The 20,857-nt window shown below is 37.2% G+C and overlaps 1 protein-coding gene across 1 annotated transcript in view; it reads left to right on the top strand.

The window, feature by feature from the left end:
* The window catches only part of FAM120C (family with sequence similarity 120C), a 142,652-nt gene that overhangs the window by 54,999 nt on the left and 66,796 nt on the right, over nt 1-20,857 (top strand). The gene's annotated exons all lie outside the window — the stretch shown is intronic.

Below are 20,857 nucleotides of genomic sequence, written 5' to 3'. Positions count from 1 at the left end.
ACGAACCCGTGTCCCCTGCATCAGCAGGCGGACTCTCAACCACTGCACCACCAGGGAAGCCCCTATTTGTAGACTTTTTGGCGATGGCCCTTCCGACTGATGTGAGGTGATACCTCATTGCAGTTTTGATTTGCATTTCTCTAATAATTAGGGATGCTGAGCATGTTTGCATGTGCCTTTTGGCCATCTGTATGTCTTCCTGGAGAAATGTATATTTAGATCTTCTGCCCATTTTTTGATTGGGTTGTTTGTTTTTTCAATATTGAATTGTATGACCTGTTTGTATATTTTGGAAATTAAGCCCTTGTCAGTCTAAAGACAGAAAAATTATTGAAAGCAGCCAGAGAGAAATGATGCTTTACATATAGGGGAAAATAATACATATAAAGGCTGATCTTTCATCATTAGCCATGGAGTCCCTTCTGCCACAACATTTTCAAGGGCCAAAAAAAAATTGTCAAGGGCCAAGATGGTGGAGTAGGAAGACCCTGAGCTCACCTCCTCCCATGGGCACAACAAAATTGAAACTATTATGAAGGAACTATCCATGATAATGACCTGAAGACTAGAAGAAAGGATATTCTACAGCTGAAGGTATAAATAGGGAACCACAATGAGACAGATAGGAGAGGTGGAGTTGCAGTGTATTCAAGACCCATCCCTGGGTGGATGAGCAACAAATGGAAGGATAATTACAATTGTAGAGGTTCTCCCCAAAGAGCAACAGGTCTGAGCCCCACGTTGGGCTCCCCAACCTTGGGTACTGACCAGAAAGATAAGACTCCAGAACATCTGGCTTTGAAGGCTGGTGGGACTTACTTTTGGGAGATCCAGAGGGCTGTGAAAAATAGAGGCTCCACTTTTAAAGGGTATGCACAAAATCTCACACACTCCAAGACCCAGGACAGAAGCAGTAATTTGAAGGGAGTCTGGGTCAAACCAAGAGCTGATTTGCAGAGCCTCTCAGAGAGACAGGAGGCAATTGAAATTCATCATGGGGACATCAAGCTGCCAGCAGCCATTTCTTGGAGCTCATCCTATCACAGGTATATTGGTGCTGGTAAGCGCCATGTTGGAACCTTCCCTTTAATTTATTACTTGCCTGGACCTGGCCCCACCCACCAGCCAATCAGCACCAGTCCTGGGACATTCCAGGCCAGACAGCTGGGCAGTTACATGGACCTACCCACCAGTAGGCTGGCTGCTGTACTGAGCTCCCAGCCACACCAGGACCCAGCCCCATCCACCTGCAGGCCAACATCAACTCCAACACACTGGGACCTGGCTCCACCCACAAGTGGGCCGGCACTAGCCCCAGGACCCGGCCTCATCTGCTAGTGGGTGAACACCAGGCCCTGGACCCTCTGGATCCCAGCCCCACCCATTAGCCTTCCAACACTAGCTCCAGAACTAGAGACAAAGAAGGACATTACATAATGATCAAAGGGTCAATCCAAGAAGATATAAAAATTATAAATATGTATGCAGCCAACATAGGAGCAACTAAATACACAAGGCAAATGCTAACAGCCATAAAGGGAGAAATTGACAGTAACACAGTAATGTTAGGGGACTTTAACACCCCACTTACATCAGTGGACAGATCATCCAGACAGAAAATCAATGAAACACTGGCCTTAAATGACACATTAGTCCAAATGGACTTAGTAGGTATATAGAAGTTCCATCCAAAAGTAGCAGAATACACATTCTTTTCAAGTGCACATGGAAAATTCTACAGGATAGATCACATGCTGGGCCACAAAACAAGTCATAGTAAATTTTAGAAGACTGAAGTCATATCAAGCATCGTTTCCAACCACAACAATATGAAACTAGAAGTCAACTACAAGGAAAAAAAACCTGCAAAAAACCCCAAATACATGGAGACTAAACAATATGCTACTAAACAACCAATGAGTCACTGAAGAATTCAAGAGGAAATCAAATAAAACTAGGAGACAAATGCAAATAGAAACACAATGATCCAGAATCTATGGTGGGATGCAGCAAAAGCAGTTCTAAGAGGGAAATTTATAGTGATGCAAGCTAACCTCAAGAAACAAGAAAAATCTCAATCAACATCACCTTATGCCTAAAGAAAGTAGAAAAAGAAGAGAAAAAATCCCAAAGGTAATAGAAGGAAAGAAATAATATAGATCAGAACAGAAATAAATGCCATGGAGACTAAAAAAACAAAAAATAGAAAAGATCAATGAACTTACGACCTTATTCTTTGAAATGATAAAATTGGTAAATCTTTAGCCAGACTCATCAAGAAAAAAAGAGAGAGGGCCCAAATCAATAAAATCAGAAATGAAAAAGGAGAGGTTACAGCCAACACCACAGAAATGCAAAAGATCAAAGGAGATTCCTATGGACAATTATGCACCAATAAAATGGACAGCCTATTCCAGAGGGGGAGGCTGGCGGGGGAGGGTTAGATTGGGAGTTTGGGATTGACATGTACACACTGCTATATTTAAAATGGATAACCAACAAGGACCTACTGTATAGCACAGGGAACTCTGCTCAATACTCTGTAATAACCTAAATGGGAAAAGAATTTGAAAAAGAATAGATACATGTATATGTATAACTGAATCACTTTGCTGTACACCGGAAACTAACACAACATTGTTAATCAACTACACTCCAATATACAATAAATTTTTTAATAAATAAATAAAATGGACAACCTAGAAGAAGTGTATAAATTCCTAGACATGTACAATCTCTCAAGACTGAATCAGGAAGAAACAGAAGATATGAACAGGCCAATTAGCAGTAATAAAATTGAATCAGTAATCAATAACTCCCAATAAACAATCACATCAAAAAGATTAAAATACCTGGGGCTAAATCTAATCAAGGTGGTAAAACACCTGTACTCAGAAAATTATAAGACTTTGATGAAAGAGATTGAAGATCTCAAACAGATAGAAAGATATACAGTGCTCATGGAATGGAAGAATTAATAGAATTAATATTGTCAAAAAGATCATACTACCCGAGGTAATCTAAAGATTCAATGCAATCACTATCAAAATACCAATGACATTTTCCACAGAATTAGAACAAACAATTCTAAAATTTATATGGAAACACAGACGACCCCAAGTAGCCAAAACAATCTTAAAAAGGAACATGGAGAACAGTATGGAGATTTTTCCTTAATAAACTAAAAATAGAATTACCATATGATCCAGCAATCCCACTCCTGGGCATATACCTGGAAAAGATGAAAACTCTAATTCAAAAAGATACATGCAGCCCAATGGTCGTAGCAACACTATTTACAATAGCCAAGACATGGAAGCAACCTAAATGTCCATCAACACAGGAATGTATAAAGAAGATATGGTATATATATATGTATACACACACACACATAGTGTGGAATATTACTCAGCCATAAAAAGATGAAATAATGCCATTTGCATCAATATAGATGGACCTAGAGATAAGTGAAGTAAATCAGACAAAGACAAATATGTGATACTGCTTATACGTGGAATCTAAAAAAACGGCACAAATGATCTTATTTACAAAACAGAAACAGACTCACAGACTTTGAAAAACCTATGGTTACCAAAGGGGAAAGGTTGGGGGGGAGGGATAAATTAGGTTGTTGGGATTAACATATACACAGTACTGTATATAAAACAGATAATCAACAAGGATCTACTGTGTAGCACAGGGAGCTCTACTCAGTACTCTAATAACCTATATGGGAAAAGAATCTGAGAAAGAACATATTTTTATATATATTATGTATGTTATATATAGTTATATATTATACAGTATGTTATATACAGTATATTATAATAGTTATATATATAATGTATATATGTATAAACATGAATCACTTTGCTGTACATCTGAAACTAACACAACATTGTAAATTTTTTAAAAAAGAAGAACAAAACAGGAGGCACCACAGTCCCTAATTTCAAACTATACTATAAAGCTTCAATAATCAAAATAGTATGATACTGGCACAGAAAACAGATATGTGGATTAATGGAACCAAATGGAGAGCCCATAAATGAGCCCATAGGTATATCAGCAATTTATCTATGAGAAAGGAGGCAAGAATATTCAATGAGGAAGAAGACAGCCTCTTCAATAAATGGTGTTGGGAAAACTAGATAGCTACATGGCAGTGGATTAAAAAGTTAAATGTAATACCTGAAACCATAAAACTCCTAGAAGAAAACCTAGGCCCTATATGCTCTTTGACATCAGTCTTAGCAATATTTTTTGGCATATGTCTCCTCATGCAAGGAAAGCTAAAGCAAAAATAAACAAATGGGACCACATCAAACCAAAAACTCTGTGCACAGCATATAAAACTATCAACGAAACAAAAAGGCTGTCTACTGAATTGAGAAAGATATTTGCAAATGATATATCCAACGATGGGTTAATATCCAAAATATACAAAGAATGCATACAACTCCACATCAAAAAAACAAACAACCCAATTAAATAACGGGCATAGGCTCTGAATAGACATTTTTCTAAAGAAGACATACAGATGCCATCTTTTCACAGGCATGTGAAAAAATGCTCAACTTCTCTAATCATCAGGGAAATACAAATCAAAACCACAATGAGATATCATCTCACACCTTTCAGAATGGCTATTATCAAAAAGACAACAAATAACAAATATTGGCAAGGGTGTGGAGGAAAGGGAACCCTTTCTAAAAATTTAATTTTATTTTATATTGGGGTATAGTTGATTTACAATGTTGTGTTAGTTTCAGGTGTACAGCAGAGTGGTTCAGTTATACATATACTTATCTCCATTCTTTTTCAGATTCTTTTCCCATATAGGTTATTACAGAATATTAAGTAGAGTTCCCTGTGCTATTCAATAGGTCCCTGTTGATTGTCAATTTTATATATAGTAGTGTGCATATTTTAACCCCAACCTCCTAGTTTATTCCTCTCCCACAACCCTTCCCTTTCTGCTTTGTTAACCATAAGTTTGTTTTCAAAGTCTGTGAGTCTGTTTGTCTGTTTCTGTTTTGTAAATCAGTTCATTTGTGTCATCCTTTTTTTTTTTTTTTTTTTTTTTGGCCACACTGCACAGCTTGTGGGATCTTAGTTGCCTGACCAGGGAATGAACCTGGGCCCTAGCAGTGAAAGCACTGAGTCCTAACCACTGGACCACCAGGGAATTCCCTTGTGTCATCTTTTTAAATTCCACATATAAGTGATATCACATGATATTTGTCTTTCTCTGACTCACTTCACTTACTATGATAATCTGTAGGTCCATCCATGTTGCTGCAAATGGCATTATTTAATTCTTCTTTATGGCTGAGTAATATTTTGTTGCATATATGTACCACATCTTTATACATTGCTCTGTTGATGGACATTTAGGTTGCTTCCATGTCTTGGCTATTGTAAATAATGCTGCAGTGAACACTGGATTGCCTGTATCTTTTTGAATTACGGTTTTCTCCGGATATATGCCCAGGAGTGGGGTTGCTGGATCATATGGTAGTTCTATTTTTAGTTTTTAAAGGAACCTCTGTACTGTTCTCCATAATAGTTGTATCAATTTACATTCCAACCAATAGTGTAGGAAGATTGGAGGAAAGGGAACCCTTGTTGGTGAGAATGTAAATTGGTACAGCCACTATGGAAAACAGTGTAGAGATTCCTCAAAAAAAATAAAAATAGAACCACCATATGATCCAGCAATTCCATATCTGAGTATTTATCTGAAGAAAACAAAAACATTAATTTGAAAAGATATATGCACCCCTATGTTCATTGCAGCACTTTTTACAATAGCAAAGATATGGAAGCAACCTAAGCTTTCATCAACAGATGAGTGGATAAAGAAGAAATGGTATATATATGCAGTGGAATATTTTTTATCATAAAATAGGAATTAAATCTTGCCACTTGTGACAACATGGGTGAACCTAGAAGGTATTATGCTAAGTGAAATAAGTCAGGCAGAGAAAGACAAATACTGTATGATTTCAGTTATATGTGTAATCTAAAGAATAAGTGATTGAATATAACAAACTAGAAACAGACTCACAGATATAGAGAACAAGCAGGTGGTTGCCAGAGGGAGGGGTATGGTGAGATGAGTGAAATAGGTGAGGGAAATTAAGAGGTACAAACTTCCAGTTATAAAATAAGTAAGTCATGGGAACATAGTATATAGCATATGGAATATAGTCAATAATATTGGAATAACTTTGTATTGTGATAGATGGTAACTAGACTTATTGGAGTGATCATTTTGTAATATATAAAAATATCAACACTGTTGTACAACTGAAACTAATATAATATTTTAAGTCAATTTTACTTCAATAAAAAATGAAATACAATTAATTTCTGTTGTTTATTTTGTATCCTGTAGTCTTCAGCTCACATTATTTCTAGGAGTTTTGCTGTAGATTTCTTGTGATTTTCTACATGGACTATATGTCATCTGCAGTTAGGGTCAGTTTTATTTCTTCCTTTCTGATCTGTATGCCTTCTATTTCATTTTCTTGCCTTCCTACACTGGCTAGAACTTCCAGTAATATGTTGAAGAGCAGTGGTAAGGGCAGACATCCTAGTCCTGTTTCTGATTTTAAGAGAAAAACATACAGTCTTAAACCATTAAGTACAATGTTAGTAGGAGGTTTTTTTGTAGATGTTCTTTATCAAGTTGAAGAAATTCCCTTCTATTTCTAGTTTCCAGAGAGTTATTTTTTTAATATTTATTTATTTACGTATTTGGCTGCGCTGGGTCTTAGTTGCAGCATGTGGGATCTTCATTGTGGTATGTAGGATCTTTAGTTGAGATAAGGGATCTTTTAGTTGCGGCATGTGAACTCTTAGTTGCAGCATGTGGGATCTAGTTCCCTGATCAGGGATTGAATCCAGGCCCCCTGCATTGGGAGCACGGAGCCTTAGCCACTGGACCACCAGGGAAGTTCCCAGAGAGTTTTTTTTTAATCATGAACGATTGTCAAATGTTTTTCTGCATCCACTGAGATGATTATATTATTTTTCTTCTTTAGCCTGTTTGTATGGTGGATTACATTGATTTTTCAAGTATTGAACCAGCCTTGCAACCGTGGAATAAACCCTACTTGGCCACGGTGTATAATTCATTTTATATATTGCTGAATTCTATTGACTAATATTTTGTTAAGAATTTGTACATCTATATTGATGAGGAATATCAGTCTGAAGTACTTTTATGTACTGTCTTTATCTGGCTTTTGCATCAGCATAATACTGGCTTTATAAAAATAGTTCAGAAGCGTTCACTCCTATTTTCTAAAAGGATTGTCTACACAATCCTTGATTGTGACAATTGTGACAACTGATGTTAATTTTTTGTTAAACATTTAGTAGAATTCTCCAGTGAAACCAGTTGAGCCAGGTTGTGTGTGTGTGTGTGTGTGTGTGTGTGTGTGTGTGTGTGTGTGTGAAGTTTTAAATTAAATTTCATTAAAATGTATAGGGCTAATCAAATTATCTACTTGATATTAGGTGTGTTCTGGTAGCTTGCATTTTTTGAGAAATTGGTCTATTTTGTGTAAGTTGTCAAATTTATGTGTGCAGAGTTGTTTACAGTATTCCCATACAATTCTTTTGATATCTGCAGGTTTTGTGGTGATATCCTGTCTCATTCTTGATATTAGCAATTTGTGTCTTCTGTCTCTTTTTCTTTGCAGTCTTGCTATAATATTGTCAATTTTATTGTTCTTTTCAAAGAACCAGGTTTTTGTTTCACTGATTTTTTTTCTCTATTGTTCTTCTGTTTTCAATTTCATTGATTTCTGATTTTATCCTTATTATTTCTTTCCTTGGTTTGCTGAAGGTTTGGCTTTCTGCTCCTCTTCTTGTTAGATGATCAATTAAAGACTTTTCCTCTTTTCTAAATGTGAGCATTTTGTGCTATAAATTTGCCTCTCAGCAGTTATTTAGTTCCATCTCACAAATTTTAATATTCTGTATTTTTATTTTCATTTAGTTCCATTATTTCTTTCTTTTCTTTGAGACTTCCTCTTTGACCCATTAATTATATACAAGTGTTTTGTTATTTTCCAAGTATTTATAGATTTTTCTGTTATCTTTCTGTTAATTTCTTGTTTGATTCCATAGTGGCCTGAGAATATACTCTGTATGATTTCAATTCTTTAAAATTTATTGGAGTTTGTTTTATGGCCCAGGATATGATCTATCATGGCATATGTTCTGTGGGCATGTGAAAAGAACATGTATTATACTCTTGTTGTATATTCTGTAAGAGTCAATTAGATTCTGTTCATTGATGGTGTTGAGTTCTGTATTCTTGCTGATTTTCTGTATAGTTGATCTACCCATTATTGAGAGGTGGGTTGAAGTCTCTAATTATAATTGTGGATGTGTCTATTTCTCATTTCATTTCTGTCAGTTGTTGCATCATGTATTTTGTGGCTCTGTTATTTGGTGACACACATTTAGGATTGCTATGTCTCCTTGGTGGATTGACCCTTTTAGCATTTTGTAATGTCCCTCTTTGTCCCTGGCAGTTTTTTTGCTCTGAAGTGTACTTAATATGGTATTAATATAGCCTTTCCTTCTGTCTTTTTTTTTTTTTTTAAAGACTTTAATTTATTTATTTAGTTTTGCTGTGTTGCGTCTTCGTTTCTGTGTGAGGGCTTTCTCTAGTTGTGGCAAGTGGAGGCCACTCTTCATCGCGGTGCGCGGGCCTCTCACAATCGTGGCCTCTCTTGTTGCAGAGCACAGGCTCCAGACGCACAGGCTCAGTAGTTGTGGCTCACGGGCCTAGTTGCTCCGCGGCATGTGGGATCCTCCCAGACCAGGGCTTGAACGCGTGTCCCCTGCATTAGCAGGCAGATTCTCAACCACTGTGCCACCAGGGAAGCCCTCCTTCTGTCTTTTGATTAATGTTCTCATGGTATATTATTTTCCATTCTTTTCCTTTCAACCTACCAATATCATTTATATTTGAAGTGAATGTTTTGTAGACAGCATATATTTGGGTTATTTTTAAAAAATTATTTATTTATTTTTGTCTGTGTTGGGTCTTCGTTTCTGTGTGAGGGCTTTCTCTAGTTGAGGCAAGTGGGGGCCACTCTTCATTGCGGTGCGCTGGCCTCTCACTATCGCAGCCTGTCTTGTTGCGGAGCACAGGCTCCAGACGCGCAGGCTCAGTAGTTGTGGCTCACGGGCCTAGTTGCTCCACGGCATCTTCCCAGACCAGGGCTCAAACCCGTGTCCCCTGCATTGGCAGGCAGATTCTCAACCACTGCACCACCAGGGAAGCCCTGGGTCATGTTTTTTTATCCAGTCTGTCAATCTCTGTATTTAATTGGTGTTGTTAGACCACTTACATTTAATGTAATTACTGACATGTTAGGACTTAAGTCTGTCATTTTATTTTTGCTTCTGTTTGTTTTCTCTGGTTTTCATATCTCTGTTTTCTTATTCTTCCCTTCTATGGATTACATGAACTTATTTTAGAATTCCATTTTTATTTATCTATATGTTTTTGGTATATCTCTTTGTATAGCTATTTCAGTATATTTACTAGGTATTACATTGTATATACATAACTTATTGCAGTCTACTGGTGTTGGCATTTTACCAGTTCAAGTGAAGTGAACCTGACCTCTGTTGCATCTCTTTACCTTCCTCCATTAATAATTGTCTTAAATATTTTCTCTACAGACATTCAGAGCCACATTAAACAGTATTATAGTTTTTGCTTACCATGAAGTGTAATTTAGAAAACTCAAGAGAAGAAGGAAAATCTATTGTTCTTTCCATTGTTTTTTTCTTCCTTTCTGATATTCCAAGATTCCTTCTTTTATCATTTCTTTTCTGTGTAGAGAAGTACCTTTAGTCATTTTTTTAGGGTAGGTCTGATTTTTAAAAAGTTTTTTCTTCATCTGGAATGTCTTTATGTCTCCTTTATTCCTGGAGGATATTTTTGTTTTATATAGAATGAGTTTGGAGACGTTCCTTGCTCTTCAATTTCTTGGAATCATTTGAGAAGGATAGTTGTTAGCTCTCCTTTAAATTTTTGGTGCAATTCACTATCAAGTTGTCTGGTCCTGGACTTCTGTTTGTTGGGAATTTTTTTTTACTACTGATTCAACAGAAATTAATTGTATACAGGTTTGACACAATTTCTATCTAATGCCAGCAGGATTCTGTGTGTATGTAGACAAGATTATTCTAATATTTATATGGAAAAACAAAGGAACCAGAATAGCTAAAACATTTTTAAGAAGGAATAATAAATTGGAAGCAGTCACTCTACCTGATTACAAGACTTATTATGTCGCTACAGTAATTAAGAATGTGTGGTACTGGCAGTGATATATAGACATATAGACAAATGGAACAAAGTAGGGAACCCAGAAATAGCCTCACACAAGTACAGCCAACTGATTTTTGACAAAGCCACAGAAGCACTTTGGTGGAAGAAAGGTTGTCTTTTTAACAAGTGGTACTGGATCAATTGGAAATCCATAGGTGAACAAGTACTACATATCTAGACTAGTATCTGAAATACTCTGAAAGCAAGTATCTGAAAGAACTCAAAACTGAACAATATGTATACCTATAGCTGATTCACTTTGCTATACAGCAGAAACTAAGACAATACTGTAAAGCAATTATATTCCAATAAAGATGTTAAAAAAACCCACCATTTAACTAGTCTGATGACACTTATTTGTACAAAATAATTATGAACTTTGACTTAATGCTCATTTAAAAATAATAGTCTTAGGAGCCTTAGATTATCTATATATATCTATATCTGTATTTATCTATTCTCCTTAATGTCATTTCAGATATAATATAAGCTTCTACTCAAGAATAATAAAGAGGAAATTCACTTAAAAAAACTGAACAGGGCTTCCCTGGTGGCGCAGTGGTTGAGAGTCTGCCTGCCGATGCAGGGGACACGGATTCGTGTCCCGCTCTGGGAGGATCCCACACGCCACGGAGCGGCTGGGCCCATGAGCCATGGCTGCTGAGCCTGCGCGTCCGGAGCCTGTGCTCTGCAATGGGAGAGGCCACAACAGTGAGAGGCCCGCGTACCACAAAAAAACAAAAAACAAAAAACAAAAAACCTGAACAATATAAAAATAATCCAATTAGAAAATCAGCAAAAGACATGCACAAACATTTCACTGAAGAAGATATACATATGGAATATAAAGACATGAAAAGATGTTCAACATCATTAGCCATTAGAAAAATGCAAATTAAAACCACAATGAAGTGTCACGACATACCTATCAGAATGGCTAAAATGAATAATGGTGAAAATACAGCATGCTGGATTGGATGTGGAAAAACTGGATCACTCATAATTTGCTGGTGGGAATGTAACATGGTACCGCCACTCTGGAAAATAATTTGGCAGTTACTTAAAACTAAAAATAAGTGTGTAGCACTCACACTTTTGGGCATTTATCCCAGAGAATGAAGACTTATTTTCATGCAGGAACTTACAAATATTCATACCACCTTTATTCGTAATAGCCCCATACTGGACACAACCTAGATATCATGGAATATTACTCAGCAAAAAAGGAATGAGCTATTGATATATGCATCAACATGGATAGCTCTCAAGGGCATTATGCTGAGTGAAAATGCCAATCTCAAAAGGTTGGATACTGATTCAATTTATGTAACATTCTCAAATTGACAAAATTGTACAGATAGAGAACAGATTGGTAGTTGCCAGGGATTAAGGATGGTGCTGGAGGGCACTGGGTGTGACCATAAAAGGGGTAGCACAGGGGAGAACTTTGTGGTGATGGAATAGTTCTGTATCTTGATTGTGGTTGGTAGTTATATGAATCTACACATGACACAGAACTATACACATAGTTGTGCCAATGTCAGTTTCCTAGCTTTGATATTGTATTATAATCATTTTATTTTATTTTTCTTTATTTTATTTGTTTTTTGGCCACACTGCATGGCGGAATCTTAGTTCCCTGATCAGGGATCAAACCTGTGCCACCTGCAGTGGAAGTGTGTAGTCTCACCCACTGTACTGCCAGGGAAGTCCTTATAATCATTTTAGATATAACCATTGCGGGAAACTAGATAAAGGGTACACAGGACTTCTGTCTACTATCTTCACAACTCCCTGTGAATCTATAATTATTTGAAACTAAAAGGTTTTTTAAAAAAGATCATTCTAGTGGTTGTAGAGTATGGGTATGAGGGGGACTGGACAAGATGAAAGCAGGGACAACAGTCGAGACTCTTGCAGGGTAAAAGATGACCCTTTTGTTATTATTTGAGATCTGAACCTCAACAATATTTCTTGTGATGAAGAAAAGGGACAGAGAAAAGGCATCATAAGACAGTAGAATCAGCGGGACCTTTGAAATAACCAGTGTAGAAGGTGAAGGACAGCAAGGAGTCTGGGATGACTTCCAGGTTTCTAGCTTTGGTAACTGAGTAGATACTAAAAGACTTAAATAAAAGAAGATACAGCTTAGGAGCCTGAGGTACACTAGAAGTAGACAGAAGCCATGTTTTCCTTGTCTGTCACACCTTCATAAATCTAAAAGATGTTGTTTTCTTGAGAATTTTGTAGTATTCTTTTAAGTCTTTTGGGGTGTCCTATAGTCTGTTATGAAGCCAGGTATTCATGTGATTCTACCTTGGACTTCTTTCCTTGCCTAGCCTGGTACATCTACTTAAGAAATGAGTTTCAAAATACAGTACCAAGTCCCTTATCCTTGATTTCTCTTTCACGGTTTCAATTACTCAAGGTCAACCATGATTCAAAAATATTAAATGAAAAATTCCAGAAGTAAACAATTCATAAGTTTTCTTTTCTGTTTTTTTAACATCTTTATTGGACTATAATTGCTTTACAATGGTGTGTTAGCTTCTGCTGTATAACAATGTGAATCAGCTATACATATACATACATCCCCACATCTCCTGCCTCTTGTGTCTCGCTCCCACCCTCCCTATCCCACCCCTCTAGGTGGACACAAAGCACCAAGCTGATCTCCCTGTGCTGTGTGGCTGCTTCCCACTAGCTATCTATTTTACATTTGGTAGTGTATATATGTCCATACCACTTTCTCATTTCATCCCAGCTTACCCTTACCCCTCCCCGTGTCCTCAAGTCCACTCTCTATGTCTGTGTCTTTATTCCTGTCCTGCCCCTAGGTTCTTCAGAACCTTTTAAGTATTTTTTTAGATTCCATACATAAGTGTTAGCATATGGTATTTGTTTTTCTCTTTCTGACTTACTTCACTCTGTATGACAGACTCTAGGTCCATCCACCTCACTACAAATAACTCAGTTTTGCTTCTTTTTATGGCTGAGTAATATTCCATTGTATATATGTGACACATCTTTATCCATTCAACTGTCGATGGAAACTTACGCTGCTTCCATGTCCTGGCTATTGTAAATAGAGCTGCAATAAACACTGTGGTACATGATTCTTTTTGAATTTTGGTTTTCTCAGGGTATATGCCCAGTAGTGGGATTGCAGTGGGATATGGTAGTGGGATATGGTAGTGGGATATATGGTAGTGGGATATGGTAGTTCTATTTTAAGTTTTTTAAGGGACCTCCATACTGTTCTCCATTGTGGCTGTATCAATTTACATTCCCCCCAACAGTGCAAGAGGGATCCCTTTTCGGCACACCCTCTTCAGCATTTATTGTTTGTAGATTTTTTTTCATGATGCCCATTCTGACCATTGTGAAGTGATACCTCATTGTAGTTTTCATTTGCATTTCTCTAATGATTAGTCATGTCGAGCTTCCTTTCATGTGTTTGTTGGCAATCTGTATCTCTTCTTTGGAGAAATGTCTATTTAGGTCTTCTGCCCATTTTTGGATTGGGTTGTTTGCTTTTTGGATATTGAGCTGCATGAGTTGCTTGTATATTTTGGAGACTAATCATTTGTCAGTTGCTTTCTTTGAAAATATTTTCTCCCATTTTGAGGGTTATCTTTCATCTTGTTTATGTTTTCCTTTGTTGTGCAAAAGCTTTTAAGTTTCATTAGGTCCCATTTGTTTTTTTGTTATTATTTCCATTTCACTAGGAGGTGGGTCAAAAAGGATCTTGCTCTGATTTATGTCATAGAGTGTTCTGCCTATGTTTTCCTCAGAGAGTTTTATAGTGCCTGGTCTTACATGTAGGTCTCTAATCCATTCTGAGTTTATTTATGTGTATGGTGTTAGGGACTATTCTAATTTCATTCTTTTCTGTGTAGCTGTCCAGTTTTCCCAGCACCACTTATTGAAGTGGCTGTCTTTTCTCCATTCTATATTCTTGCCTCCTTTATCAAAGATAAGGTGACCGTATATGCATGGGTTTATCTCTGGGCTTTCTATCCTGTTCCATTGATCTATATTTCAGTTTTTGTGCTAGTACCATACTGTCTTGATTACTGTAGCTTTGTAATATAGTCTGAAGTCTGGGAGCCTGATTCCTCCAACTCTGTTTTTCTTTCTCAAGATTGCTTTGGATATTCAGGGTATTTTTGTTTCCGTACAATTTGTGAAATTTTTTGTTCTAGTTCTGTGAAAAATAGCAGTGGTAATTTGGTAGGGATTGCATTGAATCTGTAGATTGCTTTAGGTAGTAGAGTCATTTTCTCAATGTTGATTTTTCCAATCCAAGAACATGGTATATCTCTCCATCTATTTGTATCATCTTTAATTTCTTTCATCAGTGTCTTATAATTTTCTGCATACAGGTCTTTTGTCTCCTTAGGTAGGTTTATTCCTAGATATTTTATTCTTTTTGTTGCAGTGGTAAATAGGAGTGTTTTCTTAATTTCACTTTCAGATTTTTCATCATTACTGTATAGGAATGCAAGGGATTTCTGTGCGTTAATTTTGTATCCTGCTACTTTCCCAAATTCATTGATTAGCTCTACTAGTTTTCTGGTAGCATCTTTAGGATTCTCTATGTATAGTACCGTGTCATCTGCAGACAGTGGCAGTTTTACTTCTTCTTTTCAATTTGGATTCCTTTTATTTCTTTTTCTTCTCTGATGGCTGTGGCTAAAACTTCCAAAACTATGTTGAATAATAGTGGTGTGAGTGGGCAACCTTGTCTTGTTCCTGATCTTATAGGAAGTGGTTTCAGTTTTTGCCATTGAGAATGATGTTGGCTTTGGGTTTGTCATATATGGCCTTGATTATTTTGAGCTAAGTTCCCTCTATGCCTACTTTCTGGAGGGTTTTTTATCATAAATGGGTGTTGAATTCTGTCAAAAGCTTTTTCTGCATCTACTGAGATGATTATATGGTTTTTCTCCCTCAGTTTGTTAATATGGTTTATCAAATTGATTCATTTGCATATATTGAAGAATCCTTGCATTCCTGGGGTAAACCCCACTTGATCGTGTTGTATGATCCTTTTAATGTGCTGTTGGCCTCTGCTAATATTTTGCTGAGGAATTTTGCATCTATGTTCATCAGTGATACTGGCCTGTAGTTTTCTTTCTTTGTGGCATCTTTGTCTGGTTTTGGTATCAGGTTGGTGGTGGCCTCCTAGAATGAGTTTGGGAGTGTTCCTCCCTCTGCTATATTTTGGAAGAGTTTGAGAAGGAGGGCTGTTAGCTCTTCTCCAAACATTTGATAGAATTCGCCTGTGAAGCCATCTGCTTCTGGGCATTTGTTTGTTGGAAGATTTTTAATCACAGTTTCAATTTCAGTTCTTGTGATTGGTCTGTTTCTATTTTCTATTTCTGTAGTTCAGTCTCGGAAGGTAGTGCTTTTCTAATAATTTGTCCATTTCTTCCAGGTTGTCCATTTTATTGGCATAGAGTTGCTTGTAGTAAGCTCTCTTGATCCTTTGTATTTCTGCAGTGTCAGTTGTTACTTCCCCTTTTTCCTTTCTAATTCTATTGATTTGAGTCTTCTCCACTTTTTTCTTGTTGAGTCTGGCTAATGGTTTATCAACTTTGTATATCTTCTCAAAGAACCAGCTTTTAGTTTATTGATCTTTGCTATCGTTTCCTTCATTTCTTTTTCATTTATTTCTGATCTGATCTTTATGGTTTCTTTGCTTCTGCTACCTTTTGGGGTTTTTTTGTTCTTCTTTCTCTAATTGCTTTAGGTTTAAGGTTAGGTTGTTTATTTGAGATGTTCCTTGTTTCTTGAGGTAAGATTGTATTGCTATAAACTTCCCTCTTAGAACTGCTTTTGCTGCATCCCATGGGTTTTGGGTCGTTGTGTTTTCATTGTCATTTGTTTCTGCGTATTTTTTTATTTCCTCTTTGATTTTTTCAGTGATCTCTTGCTTATTTAGTAGTGTATTGTTTAGCCTCCATGTGTTTGTATTTTTTACAGATTTTTTTCCCATAATTGATATCTAGTCTCATAGCGTTGTGGTCAGAAAAGATACTTGATTTCAATATTCTTAAATTTACCAAAGCTTGATTTGTCTCCCAAGGTATTACCTATCCTGGAGAATGTTCCATGAGCACTTGAGAAGAAAGTCTAATCTGTTGCTTTTGGATGGAATGTCCTATAAATATCAATTAAGTCTGTCTTGTTTAATGTATCATTTAAAGCTTGTGTTTCCTTATTTATTTTCATTTTGGATCATCTGTCCATCGGTGAAAGTGGGGTGTTAAAGTCCTCTACTATGATTGTGTTACTGTCAATTTCCCCTTTATGGCTGTTAGCATTAGCCTTATGTTTTGCGGTGCTCCTATGTTGGGTGAATAAATATTTACAATTGTTATATCTTCTTCTTGGATTGATCCCTTGATTATTATGTAGTGTTCTTCTTTGTCTCTTGTAATTAGTCTTTATTTTAAAGTCTATTTTGTCTGATATGAGAATTGCTACTCTAGCTTTCTTTGATTTCCATTTGCATGGAATATCTTCTTCCATCCCCTCACTTTCAGTCTGTGTATGTTCCTAGGCCTGAAGTGGGTCTCTTGTAGACAGCATATATATGGGTCTTGTTTTTGTATCCATTCAGCCAGTCTTTGTGTTTTGGTTACAGCATTTAATCCATTTATATTTAAGATAGTTATCGATATGTATGTTCCTATTACCATTTTCTTAATTGTTTTGGGTTTGTTATTGTAAGTCTTTTCCTTCTATTGTGTTTGCTGCCTAGAGAAGTTCCTTTAGCATTTGTTGGAGAGCTGGTTTGGTGGTGCTGAATTCTCTTAGCTTTTGCTTACCTGTAAAGGTTTTAATTTCTCTGTTGAATCTGAATGAGATCCTTGCTGGTTAGAGTAATCTTGGTTGTAGGTTTTTCCCCTTCATCACTTTAAATATGTCCTGCCACCACTCTCTTCTGTCTTGCAGTCTCTCCTGAAAGATCAGCTGTTAACCTTTTGGGGATTCCATTGTATGTTATTTGTTGTTTTTCCCATGCTACTTTTAATATTTTTTCTTTATATTTAATTTTTGATAGTTTGATTAATATGTGTCTTGGCATGTTTCTCTTTGGATTTATCCTATATGGGACTATCCTATATGGGACTCTTCCTGGACTTGATTGACTATTTCTTTTCCCATATTAGGGAAGTTTTCACCTATAATCTCTTCAAATATTTTCTCAGTCCCTTTGTCTCTTCTTCTTCTGGGACCCCTATAATTCGAATGTTGGTGCGTTTAATGTTGTCCCAGAAGTCTCTGAGACTGTCCTCAATTCTTTTCATTCTTTTTTTTTTATTCTGCTCTGCGGTAGTTATTTCCACTATTTAATCTTCCAGGTCACTTATCCTTTCCTCTGCCTCAGTTATTCTGCTATTGATTCCTTCTAGAGAATTTTTAATTCATTTTTTTGTGTTGTTCATCATGGTTTGTTTGCTCTTTAGTTCTCCTAGTTCCTTGTTAAACGTTTCTTCTATTTTCTCCATTCTATTTCCAAGATTTTGGATCATCTTTACTATCATTACTCTGAATTCTTTTTCAGGTAAACTGCCTATTTCCTCTTTATTTGTTTGGTCTGATGGGTTTTTACCTTGCTCATTCATCTGCTGTGTTTTCTCTGATCTCATTTTGCTTAACTTACTGTGTTTGGGGTCTCCTTTTCGCAGCTTGCAGATTCGTAGTTCCCGGTTTTTTTTGGTGGCTGCCCCCAGTGGCTAAGGTTGGTTCAGTGGGTTGTGTAGGCTTTCTGGTGGAGGGGACTGGTGCCTGTGTTATGTTGGCTGAAGCTGGATCTTGTCTTTCTGGTGGGCAGGACCACGTCCGGTGGTGTGTTTTGGGGTGTCTGTGACCTTATTATGATTTTAGGCAGCCTCTTTGCTAATGGGTGGGTTTGTGTTCCTGTCTTGCTAGTTGTTTGGCATGAGGTGTCCAGTACTGTAACTTACTGGTCGTTGAGTGGAGCTGGATCTTACCATTGAGATGGAGATCTCTGGCAGAGCTTTCGCTGTTTGATATTACATGGGGCTTGGAGGTCTCTGGTGAACCAATGTCCTGCACTCGGCTCTCCCATCTCAGAGGCTCAGGCCTGACACCTGGGCAGAGCACCAAGACCCTGTCAGCCACACAGCTCAGAAGAAAAGGGAGAAAAAAGAAAGCAAGAAATAATGAAAACTAAACAAATAAAATAATGTTATTAAAATAGAAAAAATTATTAAAAATAAAAATGTAATTAAAAAAAGAAAGAAGAGAGCAACCAAACCCAAAAACAAATCCTTCCATGCTAACAAGTGCTATAAACTATACTTAAAAAAACAAACAAACAAACAAACGGACAGTCAGAACGCTAGGACAAATGGCAAAAGCAAAGCTATACAGTCAAAATCACACAAAGCAGCATACACATACACACTCACAAAAAGAGAAAAAGTAAACTAAATAAATCTATCTATCTATATATGTATACATAAAAAATAAAAAAGGAAGGGCACAACCAGATCAATAAACAAATATACCAATGATAATAAACTCTAAATACTAAGCTAAGATAAATATAGAACCAGAAGCAAATTACATGCGGAAAGGAAATCCCAAGTCTACAGTTGTTCCCAAAGTCTAATGCCTCAGTTTTGGGATGATTCGCTGTCTGTTCAGGTTTTCCACAGGTGCAGGGTATATCAAGCTAATTGTGGAGATTTAATCCACTGCTCCTGAGGCTGCTGGGAGAAATTTCCCTTTCTCTTCTTTGTTCACACAGCTCCTCGGGTTCACCTTTGGATTTGGCCCTGCCTCTGCGTGTAAGTCACCTGAGGTGTCTTTTGGGAAGTCTGAGGTCTTCTGCCAGTGTTCAGTAGGTGTTCTGTATGAGTTGTTCCACATATAGATGTAGTTGTGATGTATTTGTGGGGAGGAAGGTGATCTCCATGTCTTACTCCTCTGCCATCTTGAAGGCGCCCCGTGAGCTCCAAAGGATCATCTCCGAGCCTCTGAAAAGCCTCAAAGCCACTTCTGAGAAATCTGTGATGTTTCTGCCAGGGGGCAGGCAGCGTTTAGGGCCCTCCATTGAGGACCCAACTTGGAAAGAAAGTCACTGACCCTGGTTTAGATTTCACTGTGTCTGTTTGCTGTCTTACATTCGGCGCCTTTCCTGATGTCTAATTTTCCTTCTCTTTCTATGTCGCTGTATAGTACATGGAACTATATTCAATATATTGTAATAACCTATAATGGAAAAGTATCTCAGTCCTCCTGGCTGGAATATTTATCCATCCATGTGGTCAAATATTCATTCAGACGAGGGCCATGCCTGAGGGATGGTGGAGCAACAAGACAGGAACTGGAGTCTCCGGCAGCTCGGAACCTTACTGATCTTAGAATGCTCACCTCCAGTCCTGGGCATGGTCTCCCCCTGCTTGTACCAGGCTTGGTCTTTGTGACCCCTGGGACACTGCAAAAGGGATGTCAGGGTATAGTGGAGACTTCCATTTTAATCTTGCGTTCTTTATCTCAGACTATAATAGGGGCTGGGTGGGCACGCAGCCAATTCATAAATTTTAAATTGCACACTGTTTTGAGTAGTGTGATGAAATCTCGCATAATCCTGCTCCCTCCCACCCAGGATGTGAAGCATTCCTCTGTTCAGCGTATGCTGCCTGTTAGTCACTTAGTAGCTGTCTGGGTTATCAAATCAACTGTCCCAGTATCTCAGTGCTTATGTTCAATTAACCCTTATTTTACTTAATAATGGCCCTGAAGTGCAAGAGTAGTGATGCTGGCAATTCAGATATGCCAAAAGGAAGCTGTAAAGTGCTTCCTTTAAGTGAAAAGGTGAAAGTTCTCAACTTAATAAGGGAAGAAAAAATATCATATGCTGACGTTACTAAGATCTATAGTAAGAACAAAAAGATCTATGGTAAGAACGAGTCTTCTGTCTGTGAAATTGTGAAGAAGGAAAAAGAAATTTGTGCTAGTTTTGCTGTCACATCTCGAACTGCAAAAGTTATGGACACAGTACACGATAAGTGCTTAGTTAAGATGGAAATGGCATTAAATTTGTACAATAAGATATTTGGAGAGAGAGAGACCACTTTAACATAACTTTTATTATAGTATATTGTTATAACTGTTCTATTTTATTATTAGTTATTGTTGTTAATCTCTTACGTACCTTTGTACGTAGGTATAGGAAAAAACATAGTATATTGCAGGATTCGGTACTGTCCGTGGTTTTGGGCATCCACTGGGGGTCTTGGAACTTATTCCCTGCAAATAACTGGGGGACTGCTGTGTGACTGTAGAACTGTGTGACCATTGAGCTTTGATTCCTTTTTTCACCTGCAAAATGAGCACTGTGTTTTGTGATAATATAGTCATAATGCTTCTCTCTCAGGTTTGTTCTGAAGAGTAAGTAAGATTTACATTTATATGTAAAATACTTAATACACACCAAGCATCTAA

Source organism: Phocoena sinus, chromosome X (genome assembly GCF_008692025.1).
Source record: "Phocoena sinus isolate mPhoSin1 chromosome X, mPhoSin1.pri, whole genome shotgun sequence".
NCBI lineage: Eukaryota > Metazoa > Chordata > Mammalia > Artiodactyla > Phocoenidae > Phocoena > Phocoena sinus.
This window is presented reverse-complemented; position numbering and strand designations above follow the sequence as displayed.